Below are 13,240 nucleotides of genomic sequence, written 5' to 3'. Positions count from 1 at the left end.
GTTGACAGGCTTAGGGGAACACTGACTATCTACCAGAGCACCAAGAGAGTATTTAGAAAGGAGTCCTGTGATGAAGAAAGAGTCAAATAGACAGAAATGTAGGTTAAAAACTATTGAACTTTGCCAAATAGAACTATAACATAAGAACTTAAGGATTTGAATTGTGCAACAATTTCCTTTGCATTGCCCATCAAATGACTGGTGCCTTCCATCCACATTTCTTTGGTCTTACATGTAGTATTGCACTTCAAGATACATTTGTCCTTCTCAAACTTTATTTAGGTTTGCTCAGTCAAGGCATCATGTACAGTACATGAGTGAACTGAAGCCGTCATCATTCCTGGTATGGGTGGCTGTTCCCTCTTCCATATTTGGGATTGACTTTTCAGGAAATCCCTTTTTAGCTCAATAAAAAATAAATAAGGAAGCTGTTAAGTGAAGGTAAGTTAACATATTACCTATGTAGTAATTTATGAACAGCAGGATTTACATCTAAAATTTTTTCAAAATTTTATAGGAGTTATTTTTATGAAAAGATTAATTTTTATGAAGATCACTGTTTTAGTTGAGTTTGTTTTATAATTCAAGCAATTTGAATATTTTTCAATCATTTCTGGGTGTTTAGTAGTTGGTAATGATATATTGCTCTTGCCTCCCACTGCCACACTGCAAAAATTTATCTAATGAAAAAACTGGTAATTGATACATTATACTTGTAATAGTTAGTAGCATGACCTTTTTGCTTCTCATTGCATGGAAACATTGGGGATGTGAAATGGTAAGCTTCCTATTGTCCAGGTTGTTACTGCCAAGTCTGTCACAGTTTGTCTTGCCAAGTGGCAGTTAACAGTTATGACCTCAGTTTAACTGAGATGTAGCACATGATGGACAAGGATCTGCACAGGAAGATGTGTTCTCTCCTCCCAAGGTGGAGGTAGTATTATGTGAGTTTTGGGTCAGTAGCTCACCCTGGCACCTAAGGAAGCTTTATATATCACTTCCCCAATGTCTTCATGCCAAGGAGAAGTGAAGAGGTCATCCTATAAAATATTAAAAAGCATTATGTATTAATTATGTAAAAATCGTAGTGTGGGAATGGAAGACAGGTACCACACACTTCTGTCTACTGTTGTAGATACTTCAGCAGTAGATGCCATGAAGTGAACTACCAAGCACAGGAAAACACAGATCATAGAGCAATGGTTCCCAACATTTCTTCCCTCACAAACCCTTTCCCAAAATCTTGTAAATCACACAGTCCCCACTACCAGCAGCTGTCTACATCTATTTTTATGTAAAAGGAAAGGAAAATTTATATATAAAAAAAATTTAATGAATTCTGTAGTTATTTATATTAGCAAGATATATTGCAACATTAGTTTAGCTTTTACATAATGAAATAAAACTAATAAATTAATAAAAAAATAAATTTTTCAAACCTAATTATTGGACAATAAAAATTATGAAAATAAAAAAAGCTTTGTTATTTCTTTATTATTATTAATATTTTATTTTATTTTATTATTTTTTTTTTTTACTTTAATTTATTTTTATTTATTTATTTATTTTATTTTATTTATTTATTTGTTTATTTATTTATTTATTTTATTTATTTTTTTATGTACGCACTGGCCAAGGGCAACAAAACTGTAATTAAAAAAAAAGGCCCACCGAGGTGCCGATCCCCGAACAGAGTCACAGAGTCAAAAGCAGTAGTCAAAAATTACAGGATAAGTGTCTTGAAACCTCCCTCTTGAAAGAGTTCAATTCATAGGAAAATTTGCATACAGAGTTTGCAACAGCTAGCCAAGTCAACCAATGAGATGCTTGGGGCTGCATCTGACCAACAAAACTTCAAATTTGGGCCAAGTATTTGCTACTAGCAGAGCCAATCTCATGTCATCTCTGACATCCTGTCTGTTCCTATTTTGCATTGTTTTGTTGAGCTCAGAGAAATATCACTCAAATTCTTTTTCTAGAAACTGAAGATATTCAGTTATTTAATCTTTTAGGAACTGATCTAGTTGGCTTCAGACTCATCCATCACTCCACAAAGTTTTTTAAAATGGCAATGTCTCCTATACTGGCTTTCCAATGCTATTTACACACATTGGATAGGAAAACATGTAGGATGTCTTAAAGAAGTTTTAAATTTAGTTTGTTTGGTTGATCAAAAATGTCTGCAAGGCAAGCAACCTTTTTATTCTGTGCTTCATCATCGAAGTGGGCAACAAAATTTTTTTTTTTTTTTTTTTCATTTCTAGAAATAACCTTATTCATCTTTCATGATGAAGGCACAGTTAACAACATTTCCTTCTGACAACCAACATACTGCTGTGCAGAAGAGAAGAGTCTCGTGGTCAGTATTCATGTCTTTGCATAATTCTTTGAATAAGAGAGAGTGTTGAGTGTTGCAGTCTTCATCTGATTTACAATTTTGATCACAGAATGAAACACTTTCTTCAGAGAGGCAGAAAGTATCTTACTGGCAAGAGCATATCGGCAGATCACACAGTGACCCCCTTAGCCTGTAGTGCCAGTTTCTTAACTCTTGACTGGAATCCTTACTTTGATCCTAGGATACCCAGTGCTCTGTTTTGTATGAAGTGCTTCACAACCCTCTGCAGCTCACCAGTTGGAAACACACTTATAAAGGCTTACAAGGGATTATGAAAAAACATCAAAGTAAAAATGAGGGTTTTTGAGAACATTGTTACTTTAAGATAATGGAAAAGCCCAAGGATATTTTTGGATGTAAGAAGGTTTTGATTTAACATTATCATTTTATAAATCACATGCCTCAGTGACTCAACCAGGGGCAAATATACCACATCCCTGGAGGTAAAAAATCTACCTGACAATGGGTAAATAATTGGTGTTGCGAATAATTGGATTCACTAGACACAGCAGAACTGTAGCAACCTCTATAGATTTCTCATTTATACACTATGAAAAACAAATATGATTATCAGTAATCATTAAACTTACACAATCAATGTTTATCCTTTGCTTTTCATAATGAGAGGAAAAAACTGATGAAACAGTACATTGCAGTGTGCATACAACTGTCCTGGTTTTTACTTGCATAGTATGTAAGTCACACAACTCCTATTTTACTGTCCTTTTATGATGGTTGTGTATTTTTTTTTTTTTTTTTTATGGGAGTTAGGATTAAATGGAAAAATTTATAAAGTGGAAGGGATAAGTAATGGAGGAAAGGTTAAGAATTAATGTTTCGAGGAAAAGTTGCAGGTGATGGGATGGTTATGAAAACCTAGAACTTGAAAACTAGAACTGTGTGTGTGAGTTTTATTTTCACATATCTGTGGTGAATGCACAAGGGTGATAATAAAAAAATTTTTAAAAAGCACAAATCAGGGTGAAAATAATGACAAACTGAGTGAACATTGTGCCAAGATGTGGGTTGAACAGGCAGGGGAGACACATGAACTAACCTGAATGCTATGTTGGTGTTTGGTCTCTGAAAATGTGTTGGGATTTTAGGGCATTTTATTTCTTTATTTATTTATTTTATTTTTTTCTGAGAAATGGTTCTGATGTAGTTTGTTTGAACACTAGAGCATTTGGACTCCAGGGTCACCCCTGTATCTTATTTTTGTATCAGTCATCTGTTTATGCAACATTACAAGTGCCATCTTCATATTCCATTGCATAATGTTGTTCCCTCTTTCAGTGCTCTTATTTGTAGCTATTTCATAATTGAACATTTTCATGAGCAGTCTGATTAATTTATATCTTAAATGTGTCCATAATATTTCTTGGTGCTTCTCTCATCATCTGCTTTGTAATAGTTCATTCCAGCAATATTTTCTTTCATTCCCTATACTTCCACAATCTATTTTTCCTTTTTCTGTCAGCATTCCAAGGAAAGATATTGTTATTGCTTTGATCCTTAACCAATCCCCCATACCTCCTGCCTTTGTGTCTCAACTAGTTGTTGCAACAGGAAACAAAATACTGTTTTGGATTCCTTAATTTACCAAATTTACCTCCCCTTCAGTTAAAAAGAAAAAAGTGAGTTTGGAGCAGGAGCTTCTACCTCATTATACTTCTTTCATAACATCCTGTCATGTCAACCAATTGCAAGCCTTCTTTTCTATATCAGTGTTTTCTTAATCTTGACTCCTTTAGTTCTTGGTGTTCATAATACAAGCAAAATTACACTCATAATTACAGTTACACTTACCACTCACAATACAGTACATGAAATATACCTGACCTTGTGCAATGCACACAGCATACACTAAGTGGGTACTCACTCCGTCTCTGCCCACAGTGAGTCACCAGTCAGGTATTACATCCATTATTCTCAAGCCTATGGTTTCCTTGCAATTTTCTCTCTTTTTACATCCCAAGTACTATGTCATCTTCCAAACCATTAGCAATTACATGCAAAAATTTATCATAGGTGTCCTGTTTTCAATTCTGAAAAATTTTCTGGAGTCTGGAAAAATCTTGGTGTACACCCACAGTTATACCAAATGCATCAGTGTGTGTGCTGCCTGCACAGCTCCTGGACCCGCTGTACACCTGTAGCAGTGCCTGCACAAGCTGCCCACTTACTCTTACAGCTTGTCTCAAGTCCACCACACCATACCTTGGAAACATGTCTTAATACTTGTGTTTTTCAGTTTCCTGTAAGTATATTGGGCTTTAAGCAATCTTTAATATCTCCATAAAGATGTCCATTATCTGTAAAATCAAATAGGAGATTTTGCAAAAATTATCAGCACAAAGTTCAGTAAATATTATTTCATCTTGCAATAACTGACAAAACTGTGAATGAAATTGATGCTCAAATCATAAAGTTGTCCATGTAAATAGATATTTAAAGAGGCATTATGTAAATTATATACACATTCTGTTATTATTATTATTATTATTATTATTATTATTATTATTATTTTATTATTTTATTTATTTTTATTATAATTATTATGATCATCATCATCATTACTATCATCATCATTTACTAATCAACATTTCAGCATTTTGTATTTTCCTAAATACTATTTTTATTAAATGTTATGATTTTTATGGTGCATGTTATTTGAGGTAATTTTAGATAGTAAACTTATGCTGTATTGTACATGCTGTTGAGTAGTAGTGTTTTGAACAAAATGTCTCGGGCACAATGTTGTGTACTTCATTAGTAGTCATGTTTTAAGGTAGATATCATTATACAAGCAACCAACACACCTGTTAAGCAGATCACTTGTGTATGACATGGAAGGAGCAGCTGTGAATATGCCAAAGATTGTGAGGGAGGGAGTAGATATACAGACACAGTATCATCTAATGTGGGAAAGATGCCAGGATCAAGAAAGTAATGTTGTGTTACACCTTTAAATGTGGGACTCACTGGAGAAAAATGAGGAATTCACTCTGGCCACCCACATATGATGCTATATTAAGCATAGATGCTTCTGTACACTCATTGTATCTACATTTCATTATATTCAATAACAGTTACATGTGGAAACACCTACAACAAGGAACCCAAGTGTGTTAGGCCAGGTCTAGCTAACTTGAAGAGGCCAAGTATGAACAGTCTTGGGAACTCTAGCTGTGTCTGTACTGGATTTTTGTATGATTTTCACTTTCAAGTCTAATGTTGCATCTGTGCATCACAACTTGTATTTCTGTAAGCTTCACCAAGACTGATGTCCAAAGCTGCTGACTGCCATCTGCATTTTCTTCCTTACTTCTCTGTATCTCAGTTTTCAGCCAATCTTACCTGTTGTGCCTATAAATACATATCACTCATGCCCATAACTATGAATATTCATATTAATTATTTTATACCATCTGGTTGATTAAGAGAGTTACGTACAGAGGGAGTGGTTTGTGAAGATTAGTTTGGTTTTAGAAGGAGGGAATGTGTGGATCAAGTGTCTGCTTAGACAGCCATACTCGTATGTGGCAAAAGGTAGTGTGTGGGAAGATATGCTTAGTGGAAATGTGTGAATGGGATTTGTCTATGGGAAGAATTAAGGAATGTTTTGCAGTTCTGATGCCTGACAGTGAAGATTGTAGAAATGTGTCACTATGAATGGAAGCACTCAAGCCTGAAGTGTAAAACTGGAGTAGTCAAGTATGCCTGTGTGTGTGTGTGTGTGTGTGTGTATACACACACAGCTGCACACCATATAATGTAAACAGTGGATGAAAAGAATGAAAACAAAATTTTGGAATGACCAAATGAATTTGTAAAACTTTCCAGGAAGGAAAAAAGTTTCATCGTGGTAGGTGACAGGAATGTAGAAGTGGCTGACGAGATTGTGGATGAAGTTGTGAGTAAATGAGAAGTATGTGACTTAAATGAGAATGGTGAGCAGCGGCTGGATGTCTGTACTTAGAGGAGGTTTTCGTAGCAAATTACTTCTTTTGCCTTAAAATGATCTACTTGTATACTTGAAGGAGAGTGGAAGATGAGCAGAGGAGATGAATTGACTATAGGGCTGTGGATAAAAGGCTGAAGGGAGATGATAATAGTAATAATAATAATAATAATAATAATAATAATAATAATAATAATAATAATAATTTTACTTCATACAAATGCACCTAAATACCAAAATACTTAAATACAAATAAACTGGGCATGTAAAAAGTGTATTTTATAAAGGAAAGAATAGGTGATAGTAAAAATAATCATATGTAGGATGTACATAGTATCAGGCATACATAGCATGTCTGTACATCGAGCTGTGCTGAGGTGTGCATAGTATTCCTGTGTACAGCAACACTGCCCCACATTCCGTACACACAGCAGGCCCAGCCACTCCTGTTATACATAGGCCAAACTCTTCATGTTGGGAGGTGATGATGGAATTTTGAACCCTTCCATCCTGCTCATCATGCTGAATGCAGAATGTCGACATAGTACACCCAAACTGATGACAGACCTTGAGATAGTTCACAAAGTCCAACTTGTATAACTTGTACAGTCAAGTAGAGAGAGTAGCAGTGGCTCCTCAACAGTTCCAGCTTCACCTCTGTGCTACAAAAATAAAATTTCCTCAGGAAAGAATTCCCCACAATTGAAAGCTTGGTGGTCTGCCTCTTGATATCATGACCATCAGTCACATCACAGTGAATGACATGGCCCAATATCTAAATACATGAGGGTAGTCCTACTGAGTCATGTTGACTGGTGATGCTGCACCTGGTGTGCATTGGTGGTAGAGCCACATGTTGTTTTATTGGTGTTATAGACAAGTAAGAAGTGCAAAGGAAAAGGGGAATATATAGAATATGAAATAATACTAAAATGAAAGACGTGGATAGAAGAAAGTTAAGAGAGAAAGAGTCTTTAAAAGGATGGAAGAGACACTTTGAAAATTTTATTCTCTCTCTCTCTCTCTCTCTCTCTCTCTCTCTCTCTCTCTCTCTCTCTCTCTCTCTCTCTCTCTCTCTCTCTCTCTCTCTCTCTCTCTCTCTCTCTCTCTCTCTCAAGTAGTAATAAGCATTATTGTGCTTTTTAATTTTTTTTAGCTATAACAACAAAATTGCTGCAGGTTAAAGCTACACAAATTTTGACTCATTTTATGAGGTTTTTAAAGAGTGGTACTCACACCACTCCTCCACACAGTACTTCAGATACTTGCTGTCTGTCTGTATATCAGGCCAACGGTGAGTGGTACTCATACCACTCCTCCACACAATACTTCAGATACTGTCTATCTTTATACCAGGCCAATGGTGAGTGGTACTCACACCACTCCTCCACACAGTACTTCAGATGCTGTCTATCTGTATACCAGGCCAATGGCTCACCTTTCAATGATACACTTTCAAGGGAAATTAGATAGCCGTGTCTGTGTAAACTTGCCTCAGTGCAGGAATGTGGCAGGACATGATGTGTTATTCTCCATCAGACAGGAAGTTCAGATCTGTTAGACTCAAACTTTAGCTGCACATCACATTGCCAGCCAATTTTGATATGTCAGGCCAGAAGATGAGACATCAAAATATATTCTTGATGGATCAGTGCAGCCAAACAATGTCATAGTGTAAAGCTTGATTTAATCATTACAACTGTGTGAGTACTGCATAGATCTACCATGGAAGAGTTATGCATGCACTGTACAGCAAATGGCAACTTTCTGCCCAAGTAACTCCCAATGCATTGATTGTGTGTGGTATAAATAGGAGCTTATTTTATTTTATTTATTTATTTTTTTATTATTATTATTTTTTATTTATTTATTTATTTTTTTTTTATGCAAAGGCTTGTATGAGAAATTAGTGAATGTTTTGGAATGCAAGGTATGAGGTTATTGCTTGTGATGTATTCACCCCTGCTTTTTCCTGCTCTCAGTTATGATAGCACTAGAGAATAATGCACATGAGATTGAAGATGATTATAGCTGAGAAATTAATGTAAGCTGCTAATTGGTACACCTATATGAAGCGTGAGACAAAACACAACTGATCTACATTGTTTCAGTTACATGTACACCTTCTCAGTTCCTCTGTTTGTACTTGTACACTTGTGAACTCAGCAGTATTACCTGACATGGACAAGAGAATTTTTTTTTGCTGGCGCATGCAAGAAGGGTGTTACTGCAAGGTATGGTTACACGCGTCTACTGCAGCTCATTATACCAAAGATGACACATAATACTGAAGTGCCTGGCAGTGTTGGAAACGTTTCTCCTGCCAAGCAGTCTTAACACCCACCCACCAGGTGTGCTATGTGCCAGGAGTGTGCTGCCCTCCTGGCATGGTCACTGTGGGGAGAGGCATCCTTCAGCCATGGCAGTAGCTGCTCAGATTACCACACCACACTAAATCAATCAGGCAGTCAGTCAGTATCCAGTCACCATGTATTCCTAACTAGCTGGCTGCCTGCAAGGCAGCAGCTGATTGCCTCGTAAGAGTGCAGTTGGGAAACATTATGATGATTTGATTCTGACCACAGCACACCCAGCACAGCTCACCGCCTCTCAGGGCACAGTAGACAATACATTGTCCCTATAGCATGTTAATTGTACTATTGTCCTGCTGTTGCTGCTTCTCATGCATTCACTGTATTTTTTACCCATGATGGATGATACAGTGATTGCTTCATTGTTTTATTCTGTTAACATTTTATTATTAGTTTTATTTATTTATCTATTTTTATTTTTCAGAATACATGGCAAAAAGTCAGGGCTCTAGAACAATACATAGCAAGTGCCAAAGTTTTTTATTTATTTATTTATTTTATTATTTTATTTTTTTATCAATATTGCAGATTTGTATGTGTATATATCATAGCTGTTGGAATTAGTCCTTGGTTGTCAAGAATATCACTCCTGTTTGCAAATATTTAGAAGTGCACTGTTTCCTTGCCATGTGTAACTTGGATTGTGACAACACATAATACACTCTCCATAATTAACTTACATTTTATTTTGGTGCAGTATGTTTACAACTGCATCACACAAATGTGACTCTTATTCTTCCATAGAGGACAAAAACTGAGTTGACACATACCTACTTGTAATGTTGCCCTTTCTGCAAATGACCACTTATAATAATCTAGACAGAAGCACCAAGCCTTTATAGCTGGCCACTGTTGTCAAGTTGTCTCTAGTGCTGCTTCATCAGTACTCACCACATTTCTCTGCTGTGCTAATGCCTGACATAACAATCCAGCTATACTTCGTGTTATTGCCTCTTGACTAAATAAATTAAATAAAAAGGTGATGTGAACCTGATAGCTGTGTGGTACAATGCTTGGCTCATGGTCGAAAGGCTGTTAGTTCAGTCATGATATTTGGCAGTTTCTTGGTGAGAGAGGCATTGCTTTCTCTTAACCTTAGCTGGGCTGTAGGGTCTTAGGTACCAAGCTCAGGGGACTCTTTTTTATAATTATAGATATTTTCAAAGTCATGCCAAAACTCTGTGGAGCAACACTACAGCCTCCCTCTGCTTTTAGATCACTGAGCTGTCTTAATTCTTTGAGGAGAAAAACATTAGTGTATGAATTAAGTACTTATATACAATTTTCTTTCAAAATATCTTTCATATACAGGAAGGGCTGGAGATACTCAGATGAGCTGGTGGGATAGCTTACTAAGTTAATTGTGGAGGGTGTGTGTGTTTTTCTTTTTCTTTTTCTTTCTTTTCTCTTTTTCTTTTTTCTTTTTTTCTTTTTATTTTTTCTAAGAGAGAGAGAGAGATAATGAAGTTTAGTGTTTATTGGAATTACTGTTTCTACACAGCTTGCTCATTCCACATTGTAGGCAGCATTCAGGACAGAAGAGTGAAGTGCAAATATGATTTTAACAAGGTAGAATAACCAAATAAAAGAGCAGCACTTACAAAACTTATTAAGTTGTGTTCATATTCACATGTTTATCAACTTGAAACTGTCTTATGTCTAGAAATTGCTTTTCTGTTCATGAAAGACAGTAGCTTATTGATCATACACATCATATGGATCATTGTTATTGGCTCTCATTGAGATGACACTTGGCTGGAGGAATCTGCTGGGATATGAACTCAGCTATCCATGGATTTCACTTCTGTGCATTCTGTTACCAGAGAAGTGAGTGGCTTGTCCACTCCTCCTCTCCTTCATAGTTTATTCTAGTACTTTGTGATGATGATGATGATTGTGTGTGTGTGTGTGTATGTGTGTGTGTGTGTACAATGGGATATATATATTTTGAGACATTCCTAATTTAATCATCATTGCATCATCAAGATGAAGAGTTTCTTTATGATGCAGGAGGGGAATATCTTAAGAACTAAAAAGTTCTTGTCTTCACAATTAATTGTACCTGCATTATATGTCATTCCCTCTTTATACATTTTTCAAACACTTAGCAGCCATCATACACAAACACTTGGGAATGAAGAAGTATGTACATACAGAGTATAACAATCAAGATAACCTATGATGTGTGTGTGCTTGGATGACTTGAGCTTATGTGCTTCTGAAGATCCAACACAGAGACAAAAGCATAATTTTGTAAGAGTTTATGGGTGACCTGATCTGAGGAATAACTGGTCTGGTTCACTGGTATTAAACTCATGAGGTCTTATAGCGAGTTAGTTTGGTCTTACTAAAGTACCACCAACAATTGTCTTGGTATTGTATCCCTGAAGCAAATGATTATGGCCTGGACTGTGATTATGACTACTTTATTGCTTGCTGATGTTTCATAGAGTCTGTATCCATTAACATGTTAGAAAAGAAGGAAAAATTGTTAAAAATTGTTAGAATAATTTTCTTATCACTATCAAGCTTTATTTGATATTAATAGGCCTGATTTTTGACACTATACATGTTAATGCCATCAGAAATGTACTCTTTTTACAAACTGGTTACATTATAATAACTCAGCCCTTGCAAACCATTTTTTGTCATTTCACTAAGAGGAGTGCAAGTGGCAGCTGTGCATCATGCAGCAGAGGCTTCAGCTTTACACTTGTCTAACACATTTTCAAGGAGCATTGTCATATTTTGCCCTCAGTGAATATTTCAAGAACCATTCTGAAATTACACCACACATCAAATTATGAAAGTCATACATACGGTGGAACTTTATTATTGCTAACACTGATGTATGAGTAAAACTGATCTTATCTTGTGCCATCGCCTTTATTTTATGTCATCTGTTTTGTGTGTTTGGCCAGTATTTGGTCAAGACAAATTTATCTTTGAAATGTTGCAACGCACTAGACTCTTAGTGGAGTTTATCTCTGAAGGTGTAGTTGCAGAATGAAAGCTTGCATGAAACATGTCTGAGAGATATTTCTGTTGCTGGAAATTGTCTCGAGTGTGTTTCATGTCTATGTAAAGTCAACCAGTCATTCATAATAAAGAATATAAATTTAAGACAAAAATAAAAGTAGTGTGCAGCTTTGCTCTCTTGACTAGTGATGTACTCAGGGTAGGAATTATGAAAAAAAAAAGATAAAAAAAAGTTGTGAAGTACAGTACCAAAGAAATCTGAGTAGCTATTGCCTGTTGATAGTACATGAGAGATGTATGCACATCTTCACAGCTAAATCAGAAACTGTTATCATTGATACTGCCAGTGGTGAGAGTCAGCCATCACAGCGTTGGCCTTCACTGTGCTTGCGCATAATATTAAGCTTTGTTATTTTTGTTATATGAATGGAGAGATGAAAGAAGAAATTTCACTTAGTCTCATTCTGTAGGGATGTTATTATGATGCTTGATTTATATATATATATATATATATATATATATATATATATATATATATATATATATATATATATATATATATATATATATATATATATATATATATATATATCCAGAAGGCAGTCATGGAGTATGGAACAGCAGAAATAACTTTCATGCATTAACAGTTTGATTATATTATGGTGTGATTACTATTGTTTACATTATTAGTATTATTCCTAGTCTCCTTACTGTATTGGTAGCAAATTTCTGGAGTTTTCTCTGATTACCTTTGCACAGCTGGGAAAGTTGGAAGACAAATATTAATTAGAGTTGTTGAAATACCTTGAACCTGTCCTGCAAAACTAGGTTGATTTCATTGGCTGCCTCAGGAGATTGGAGTTTGGGCAGTGTACATAGTAAATTTTCATTATCACATTTATTATGATGAGTGTATGGTTTGATATAATGATTGGTGGTTGTATTTTTTATGTGGGTGTTTCATCTAAGTTTACACTGTGGCTGTGATCCTTCCTGTGTCTGGGATTGCCTTAGACACCCAGGTGTGGTGACGGCCTCTGCTGCAATTTTTTTTTTTTTTTCACAGATTCTGCACAAATTTGTGTACTATGTTTGATTATGGAATTTTTATGAATTGCAACTTTATACTTGTACAAATAAATGCAGTTGCTATTATTATTTATTTTATTATTATTGTTTTCATAATTGTTTTTATTATTATTATTATTACAGTTAACCCTTAGTTTAATGTAGCTTGATGATGAATTTTGTGTTCATTACACCAGATGAATAAAAAGAGTATATTAATTAATAATCTAAAACATCTTAAATAAAAAAAAAAAAGTTTCAAACTCATCAGATTTGATTATGTATACAAAATGAAATGTTGATTACAGTAGTGGACACAGCCAGCTTCAATGACTGCTAAGCCACTGGTACAAATTGTCCTGAAGCATAACTGTCAGCTGCTTCTCATTCTCTAATCTCATGGAAAAGGAAGATGCTTCTTACTATATACATATTATGAGTTTACATTGCAATGCTTGT

Source organism: Scylla paramamosain, chromosome 31 (assembly GCF_035594125.1).
Source record: "Scylla paramamosain isolate STU-SP2022 chromosome 31, ASM3559412v1, whole genome shotgun sequence".
In the NCBI taxonomy this organism is placed as follows: Eukaryota; Metazoa; Arthropoda; class Malacostraca; order Decapoda; family Portunidae; genus Scylla; species Scylla paramamosain.
This window is presented reverse-complemented; position numbering follows the sequence as displayed.